We start from the raw sequence: 10366 nt of genomic DNA, 5'->3' as shown, positions 1-10366 counted from the left end.
ATCTTGTGAATATATATGTATTAATGTATTTATATGTGTGTGTAGGTGGGAACATGTATGAATACTTATGGTTGTATTTATGCATTCAAGGTTATCTTGTACTCTAATGAGTACAATACATTAGAATTACTAAATATTTATAAGTATTACAAATTTATGATATTAGTCATAACATATAAATTAGTACTTAAGGGTGGAATACTAAATAGGTTATAATTTTTGTGTATGGGTAATAGAGTATGTATTTATAAATTAAATATATTTAATTAATAAATCTTAGAAAGTTACTCTACACATATTTGTACATTGAGTTTTAATTAGGTTAAGTATATATAGTGAGAAAAAATAAGGAATATTAAATTATAATTTTTACTATGAATTATTAATGTATTATTTATGGAGTGAAATAGTAGTAAATTAAGAGAAGGTTGTATTATAACATTTGATTTAAAAACCTACACACACACACACACACACACACACACATAAATACTTACACATACAAATATATATTGTTGAAGTTGATGAAAGATCAACCCCACAGCTGCCAAGAATCACTTGCATGCAAACACCTGTCACAAAAAGAGAGGAGCATAAGATACAAAGGTCAAAAATTTCAAATCAATAGATGAGACATTCTTTATCAGTAAAAAGAGAGATTTCTATTAATCAAAAGTCAAATGGATTAGTAAAGTACAATGAGGGATCAATTTTATAAAAGAATATCCAAAGCCCTAAAAGGTAAAACCTAGGTTGAATTATAATATTTAATAAAATAATTAATTATTAGATGCCTAATGTCTAGCTTAAGTAGAATAGAGTTAATTAGAAAATTTCTAATTACTCTAACAACCTCCCTTAAGATAAACTTAGTGAGTAGCTACTACTAAATGTAGATTTGGGTCTTAGCAATAAAGCCTGATGAGGTACCCAATCATGAAAAAATATTAATAAAGAGGAGAAATAGATAAAACCAAATGGGAAATGTCATACTCCAAGAAGAGGTGGGAAAATATTGAAAGACTAGTGAATGACTAAAGAAGCCTTCAAACTAGAGAATGTCCAAGAAGATAGGAATAAAAGAATGACCATGTAGAACACCATTGAACCATGTAGAAGCTACAAAGCTCTATCAAAAAGTAATTCCTAATCTAAAGAACCTCTACTAAAATAGAACTTGACTAGGTGGAGAAGGCTATAATCTACATGAGTGCTCTTAGAAGACACTACTCAAATCAAGAGGCACACAAAGAAAAACAATTGAACTCAAAGATATAGATGGCATGAAATGCCAAATCCCAAAGATATGATCTATCAAACATGGAAGGTTCAAAACCAAGTAGGAACAAAAAGAAGAGTAGATATATGCTAAATGATCCTTCTAACCAAAATCCATAGGTACCCAATGACTACATCTACCTAGTACATAGAAACAAATATTGAATACATAGCTAACTCCATCAAACCATGGAAGCATGAGAAACAAAATAAAAGAACCCTAATGACAACAAGGATTGGGTGACATGTATTGGAATTACAATAGGAAAGGTAAACTTCTAAGGAGGGGGGGTGAATTAGCTATTTAAACTTGGACCCATAAAACTTTCACCACAAATCCACCTCATACATTCAATGTGTAAACTGAAATATCATGTAAAATATGTAAGCAATTAAACATTCATACACATATAACACCAGATATGATTACCCAAAATCCCTCTAAGTGACAAGGTAAAATTGGGGTGGGGATGAAACCTACAAATCTTCACTACTGCAGTAATAAAGTTTATCCAATGAAGCTTACAATGCTTTGATCATGAGACATGATCTACCTTGTGAGAGGTTTTTCCTATTAAAGGCTAACAAAGATTTTTAGGTCTCACCCTGTTAAAGGATTTCAACACCCTGTTAGAAGTGTGCCTTGCTAAAGGACTTTAACTCATAGCTAAGTAAGCACCCTATTAAAGAATTTTAATATAGCCTATCAAGACTACTTTGTTAAGAGATTTTGACTAAAATAAACTATTTAAATATCTTAACATTGATCCTTCAGTTAGCACTTATTTTCTTGATGACAGATCACCTCTAAACATTTGTCATCCTCATCCTTCTTGATCAGATGTCTCTTTGTTGTCTGTCATCTTCTTTTTCTCTATTCTCTTTTAACTGATTCTATAATACAATCTCACTTCATAACTCCTTAGCCACCATGAATGCTCAATTTGCCCATGCAAACTTCTCTATATTCTACTTCAACACCTTACACACTCTCTAGAGAGTTTAAGGTTATTCCTCCTTAAGAAGACTTTGGTGACTTAGGGTTAGGTATGAATCTATGGCTGAGATTCATCCATTTTTCCACTTAATCCTTCACTTTTTTTTATTGGCTACATGTAATTACATTTGGAGTACAACTTAAGATTTGTCCTTACCTTGAGTCAGCTCAAAAATGGTTTACATAGTTGTTTGTGCCATTACAAACAAATATGTCAAAATTGTCTTACTCGGTACCTAAAGTCTCTAGTGCTCATCATATGCTATCTTTTATATTGAGACTCGACATTAGTATCACTTGAAATTCACTACTCACTCAACTCCTCAGTCATTTAGCATATACTATCTTCTCAAAACTTGAGTGCCTTAGCACTTGAGTGGCTTAACACTCACTGTTGACTTGGCATGCACTATAATATACATGTTGTGCTCGATGTGTACTACTTGTTTGGCATGAACTAAGTAAATAACTTAAGTGTGTTAATACTCACTTGCCAAAACCAATCTAAGATCAATAATCTCCCCCTTTGACATGAGTATCAAAAACACTCAAGTGTGCATTAATATCCTTGATCTCATGAACATAACATATCTATAACTTGGCTTATGTACAAAATTTTAAAATTACAAAATTATTTAACAACTAGTATACCTCAAAATTTGATAACTACCCTTGAGTTGTTGTGTCTATTTTGTATCCAAAATTATGTACTCCTGCTAAGTAAATGTATCTCAACTGATACTCTTGGACTTCATGTTGGTCTTTTCATGATCCCCCTTACCTTAATATGTCTTTTTCTGGTTCCTTTTCTTTCTTTCCCTCTTGTTTTATGTCTTTATTACTTCCCTTTTTAACACTTATATCAATGGGCTATACACTTAGTGTGTGTTTTTTCGAGAAATATTTATGGACATCTAGGATTATCTTGAGAGCTACATCCCAATTCTCACATGCTACATCCAAAGACTTGATTTGGATAGCTAGCTTAGTAGCAAGGTGGACTAGACCATCTAATGTAGAAAATTTTGGGTCTTTCTCCATTAAGGTTTCAGCATAGCCTAGTTCCTTGTGAAAAATTTCCATATGAGGGGTTAGAGTGGTTTGGATGCTAATCAATTTGGTTCTTATGATGGCTTCATCTACTATAAATGTAGCTAATTGACTCTGGGTTTGTAGCAATATTCTAAAGTGCTTTTCATTTTGAGCTGGATTCATAGGTAGTTTTGCACTTGATGAATTGATCTATTTTCCTAGACTCAGAATGTGAATTTTGGTCTCTTGGGTCAAGAGTGTTGGATTACACAATTTTATGTACAATGAAATTTTTTTCTCAAGTACCTTCTTCACATCCTCAACCTTAGTTGCCAATGTAACTTGTGTAAGTGCCATGTCACTTGATATCTTTTCATTCAATTTGCTTTGAAACTTATTTTCTAACCATTCTAATAATTTTTCATTTGTATCTAGATCTGTATCACTGACCTTCTCCACTATGTTTGTCAATTGTTCAATTAGTGGCTTGGTCTCATTCTGAGTTGGTAGACTAAATGCATCTAAAAAGATGTCTTTTTTATCCTACAATGCCTACTTTTGCATGTCCTCCCTTCTAAGCATTTCCTGATGCTTCTTCCTTGATAGGGCTTGCTAGAGTATGCCTATCTATTCTATAGTTACTATATCATACTCATACTTGGGTAGAAAAATTTCTACATCAAGGCTCACATCTCCATATTGTATGACTTCTTTTTCCTTTGATGAACTTAGGCTTGGCACTAAGATTTGCAATGGTGTTGCATCTGTGGTTGGCTTCTGAAGAGTGTTAGTGGAAGGAGTTTGAGATGTTGGTAAGGTTACCAAGGCTTGTATAGCTACTTTCTCCTTCATTCTAGGTGTCAACTCTATCTCTTTAGGCATTCCTTTAACTTCCACAATGACTTGTGATGAACCTTCACCTTGTGTTGTAGGTGTATATAACTTTATCTGACTTGTTTCTTGTTATTCTTTAGTAGTGACTAGTGTTTCCACTGTATCCTTTGCAATTGTATCAACCTTTTCAAATGTATCTTCTAGTATTTTGACCAAAGGTTGCACATGAGTGACTTGAGGGATGATAGAAGGTGGTTCTTGTCGATTCATCTCCACCCTTCTTGTTTTTATGTTTCAATCACCAATTTCTATAATTCATCCACACTCACCAACATAGGATTATCACAAAGTTTTGCCTATACTGTGGACTAATCTAATATCTTCTTGATATCTTCCTCTATAAGGGGATTGATGTTTTGAGCTATGACATTAGAAACATCCTTAACTATAATTGTTTCAGTATTCACACTTGTGAAATGTTGAGGACTGACACTAGGAAATTGTGTGTCTTGCACACTATGTTCTTTATCCTACTCTACCTCAGTTGTTTCTTTGCCATCTATATGCATTTCTATTCCTCCCTCAATAGTGTCATCATTTTTATCATCTTCTTCATCATCCTTCACTTCTATGGGTTTTGACTCACCTTCCTTGATTGTGGTCAACCCATATGTAAGCTTCCACATCTATGTGGACTTGCTAACTACATCCTCAATATTATTTTGCAAAATGCTAAAGTCTCTATATTTAGGTGTAAACCTAATTTCATACTTCTTCATAATCTTAGCAATTTGACCCTTACTTAGTTCAGGCTTCAATTGTACGAGTGAGGTCTCTCTTATTTGTCCCTCCAAGTTCAGAAAATAGTGCCATTTGTTCTCAACTCTATCATATAGGCTTTTCGTCATTGAGTTGGCAATCTCTACTGGGGTAGTCTTAAATTTTTCAATCATGGCATGTATGGGTTCCTCTACTTGATTTTTATCTAGTTTACCAAGGTTGTCAAAATCTACATGAGAAAATCCTGGTAGATCTGCACTATTCTTAGCTTTTTCAGAAAGGTTCTCAAGATCTGATAGGGGATTGTGACTCACCACCCTAAATTGGCTATTTTCATCTGACTCTATTTTCTCCTCATTAGATTTTTCTTGTGCCACATATTTTGTTTGGCTTTTTCTACACTTGACCTCCGCATTCTACTAGTTTGGTCTTCTCCTTATCCTTTTGTGTAGTTGCACATGTACTAGTCCTTGTAGTAGGTGTTATTGGTTTGGGTTGTTAGCTTGGCTACCTTCTTGGATTTTTTCATTGGTTGGGCTTTAGCCTTCCTCTTCTTTCTTTTTTTGTGGGAGTAGGTGCTTCCTCAACTTCTTCTCCCTTAGCACCTTTAGTAACTTCAGTCTCCTCTTCTTTGTTCTTCTCCCATTCCTTGAGTAAGTGCAAGTGGTGCTAGTGCCTAAGAATCTTCCTCCTCTTCATCATCTTCCTCTTCTTCTCCTTCTTGATTGACACCCTCACCAAATTTAACTTTTAATTTCTTCGCCAGCCTATCTTTCTTCTTAATAACTAAGGTAGTCTTCAGTTCCATGGCAATTTTAGGCTTTTCCATTTCATATTTTTAATGCCTTAGAATTTTTATCCACCTCCTATAAAATTAATGTAGTTATATCTATAGAGGCTTCATCCATATTTATTTCATATACAAGTGGCTTCAATCATCTCACCCTTGGTATATCAGCTTGTACATAAGTATAATCAGCATCCACTAGAAAAAATACATCATCATAGTGTTTCTCTACTAGTGACACTAGTATTATCAACCTCTTCTTCATTGACTTCTTGAAGTCTTCAAAATAGCTTGTCATCATAGATTCAAAATTCTCACCTAATTACTCAATATATTCACTAATCTACACTGCCACTGACCTATTGGTTTTCATTGAAACTGTGCTAAATTTAGGAAAATAATTTTGCACATAAAATAATATGCATATCAATATAGAACCAAATTTATATTATGCACTCTTAGTTCTTCTTATTAATCCAAGGTTCTCAACTAGTTGTTGTAGTTGCAATTCGGCAAGATCATATGTGTGATCTTTCTTAACAATTTTATATCCCACATCCACTACTATATAGGACACACTATTTAATCTACTAGATTGGTAAAACTTGTGTGAAATAACCCTTATAGAAAACTCTACCAATGGATCAGTAATTGTATCAATTGGCATGCCTCTCTTGTTCCATACAGCTCTTGTGTTCTTCTCAATCATCTCCTTTGAGTCACTTCTCAATTTCTTAGGCCAATCTAGGGTTGGATAACTAGTAACCCTATGGATTATCCTCTTGGTAATTTTGATAGGTCCATTATCCAACCATAATGAACTATCATGAATCCTGCTAAGCACTATTCTTATCCATTCAGATTTGAATACATTCAAGAAATCTAGGGCACAATTTAACCTCTTCCTCTTAACAATTTTGAGTTCTTCTTTCAACACACCATTCTCACATAATATTTTGTATGCTTCCCTAATCTCCACATCACCAATACTACCAATTTTATAGTTATAGCATTTCCTAACATCTTGCACTATTAAAAGATTCAATGGTATCATGGATAATACACCAGAAGTGTCTTTCTTGTAAGAAATATTAGGAATAACTTTGAAAATTGGTTTCTTAACTTCATTAGTAACTAGTTGGACATTCAAAACATCCTTTCCCTCTATATTCTTTGAACTAGAAGCCATTATGTGAAACTAGGTTTTACGAAAATATAACTTGCATAGCTCAGCTCTTGATAAATACCTTATAAGATTTGATGAATTGGTGTAGAATCACTACTATAATCTTTTGGAACTACTTTGAATGGATTTCTAGACTTCCTTCTACTTTCCTTGCTCTTTCTTGAATTTAAAATGATGTGAAATGAGCTAAAATCGATAAAATATCCTTTGAAACTCTACAATTAATGTTGAGTGCTTACACAATTGTAAGCTCAACATCAACCAATTTCAAGCTCACTTGGAATCCATTAACATTGCATTCACTCGGCATCCATTATGAGTTCAACATCTTCTAGCATTTTACTTAGCACACATAGAAAATATTTCATGCTTGGAAATAACATTCAAAAATCAAAGAATTTTTCTTGGATTACTAATAACATCTTGCATCTTTTTTCATGCTAATGTAATCTTTTCAGTACTAAGTCCTTTGGAATTGATGTATGATATAACTTTTAAATATTAGTCCCACATACCTCTTGATCTCTTAGTTTGATGAGGTGCGATCACCTAACCCATTGGGTGAAGTGATCCCTTCTCCATTTGGTGTGATGCAATCATCTTTCTTCTTCTATGTCTTATTCATTTCATTTCAAACATTTCAACATCTGCCTTGCCTTTGCCTTTATCAAATTCATAATTTGGTGCCTTTGAACTAGTTGAACAATAACGACTAATGAGACCAGTCTTAAAACAACTTAAACAAGTGGTTTGACTCAACCACCTTTTGTAGTCACCTTTTAAGTGTGTTCTAATAAAAAATTCATCAACATGTCCATATTCTTGACAATAATGACAACTATATCTTAAATTATAATCCCAATTATAAGAGTCGCCATTGTTCCTTACCTTTGTTTTCCTATTTGATGACCAAATGGGTTTGCATCTACACTAAAAAGCTCTATGTCCATACTTCTAATAGTTATAACAATATCCTTCAAATCTTTATGTATGCATAGTCTTGGTTCTACATTCATCTTCTTGATGACCTTTTTTGTTGCAGTTTTGGTGATGAACCATGCTCTTATGCTTGACATTCTTATTTGCAGTCTTGCTCCTACACACATTAGTAGTATGTCCTTTCTTACCATAATTATGACAAGTAGGTTTGGAATTCTTACCTTTTTTGTTCCTTTCTTCAACACTTTTGGATGACTCTCCTTCTTAAATGCTTGTGTATCATAGTCTAGATGTGTCATTATTGGATCTAGGGGATCTCAATAATTTCTCAAAGTATTTAATTGCTTCATTGGGCTTATTGAAACTTTTAGCAAACTCCTTTTCCCTTTTCAAGTTACTTTTTAATTGTTCATTCTACAAATTCAATGTTGTTGTCTCAATGTCCTTGACATTAAATTCATAGTTGGCATTCATGATTTAACTTAGAGTATTCAATTGCACGTTGGAAATCTTGGTTAGCTCTATTGACCTTTCTTCTAGTTTTTTGGCCAAAATTATTTTATCATCTTCAATCATGACTTTATCTACCATATCTTTCTTCTTCTATTTAGTCACCTCACATAGTAGTATGGCTTGTGACTCCTTCTCTAACTTGAGACTTCTAATTTCCTCAACTTGGGCTCTATTCTTTTCTATTAGATCTACAACTACTACATCAAATTCATTGGAGTCTCCATCTATAAATATCTTAGTAGTTTTTATCTCTTTGTATTGTGTGTCATTCTCCACAATATAAATTTCCTTCCTTCTCTTCAAGGATTTCTTTAGTTCTTCTCTTCTTCATTTAATTGATGTAGAATGAGATGTATTTCAATCTCTTGATTCTCAATAGTCTTTCTCAACTTGTAGACTTCTATTTCAAGATCTTTTCTCAAAGCTAAAAATCTTCTCTTTCATAGAACAAGGCTCTAATACCAATTGTTGGAATTACAGTAGGAAAGTTAAACTTTTGAGAGGGTGGCAGGTCAATCAGTAGTTTAAACTTGGACCCATAAAACTTTCACTGCACATCCATCTCATACATTCAATGTGTAAACTAAAATATCATGTAAAGAATGTACATCTAAATCATGTAAGCTAGTAAACATTCATACACATATAACACCAAATATGATTACCTAGAAACCCTTCAAGTGAGAATGTAAAAATGGGGTGGGGATGAGACCCAAAAATCTTCATTACTATAGTAATAAAGTGTATCCAATGAAGGTTAAAATTTTTTGATCATGAGACATGATCTACCCTGTAAAAGGTCTACCCTATTAAAGACTTACAAAGACTATTAGGTCTCACCATGTTAGAAGTGTGCCTTCCTAAAGGAATTTAACTCACAACTAAGTAAGAACCCTATTAAAGGATTTCAATACAACCTATTAGGACTACTTTTTAAAGAGATTTTGACCAAAATCACCTGTTAAAATATCTTAGCATTCATCCTTCAGTTAGCACTTGTTTTCTTGATGAAAAATCATCTATAAACAATTTGTCTTCTTGATCCTTCTTGATCAGATGTCTCTTTGTTGTATGATATCTTCTTTTCCTCTTCTCTCCTTTAACTAATTTTGCAATAAAATCTCACTTCATAACTCCTTATCCACCATGAATGCTCTATTTGTGCATGAAAACTTCTCTATATTCTACTTCAACACCTTACACTCTCTCTAGAGAGTTTAGGGTTTGTCCTCCTTAAGAAGACTTTGGTGACTTAGGGTTAGGTATGAATCTATGGCTAAGATTCATCCATTTTTCCACTTAATCCTTCCCCTTTTCTAATTGGCTACATGTAATTTCATTGGAAGTCCAACTTAAGATTCGTCCTTATCTACAAAATATTGTAATTCATCCTTAAGTTAGCTCAAAAATGGTTTACATAGATGTTTGTATCATTGCAAAAAAAATATGTCAAAACTATCTTACGCAACATCTAAAGTCTTTGGTGCTTGACATATACTATCTTTTATACTGAGACTTGACATTAGTATCACTTGACATCTAGTGCTTGCTTGACTCTTTTGTCACTCAGCATATATTGTCTGCTCAACACTTGAGTGACTTAACACTAGAGTGTCTTAGCACTCACTATGGACTCAACATGCACTATAATATACATGTTGTGCTCAGCATGTACTACTTGTTTGACATGAACTAAGTAAATAAATTAAGTGTGTTGATGCTCACTTTTCAAAACCAATCTCAGATCAACAACATGCACCTAGAAAAAGTAGGCCAAATGAACTGCATGTTAAGGAACTATGATCTAGATGCACAAAAAAATACATATCTGTGTATTGAGGTGATCAATCTCTGACATGTCATGATGCTAATGTCATGAAATAAAATCTCACTAGATAGAGGGAGATGACAAACAAAGGAAAAATATCAATCTCCCATGACACTTTAATCAGAGTAGTGTATGTACAATAAAGCACAAGATATGGTAAATCCCAATAATACATTGATCTATATGAGTGTC

Source organism: Cupressus sempervirens, chromosome 2 (genome assembly GCF_028749045.1).
Source record: "Cupressus sempervirens isolate cs-2001-9-10 chromosome 2, ASM2874904v1, whole genome shotgun sequence".
NCBI classification, from domain to species: Eukaryota; Viridiplantae; Streptophyta; class Pinopsida; order Cupressales; family Cupressaceae; genus Cupressus; species Cupressus sempervirens.
The sequence above is the reverse complement of the archived record's forward strand: the minus strand, read 5'-3'. Positions refer to the sequence as shown.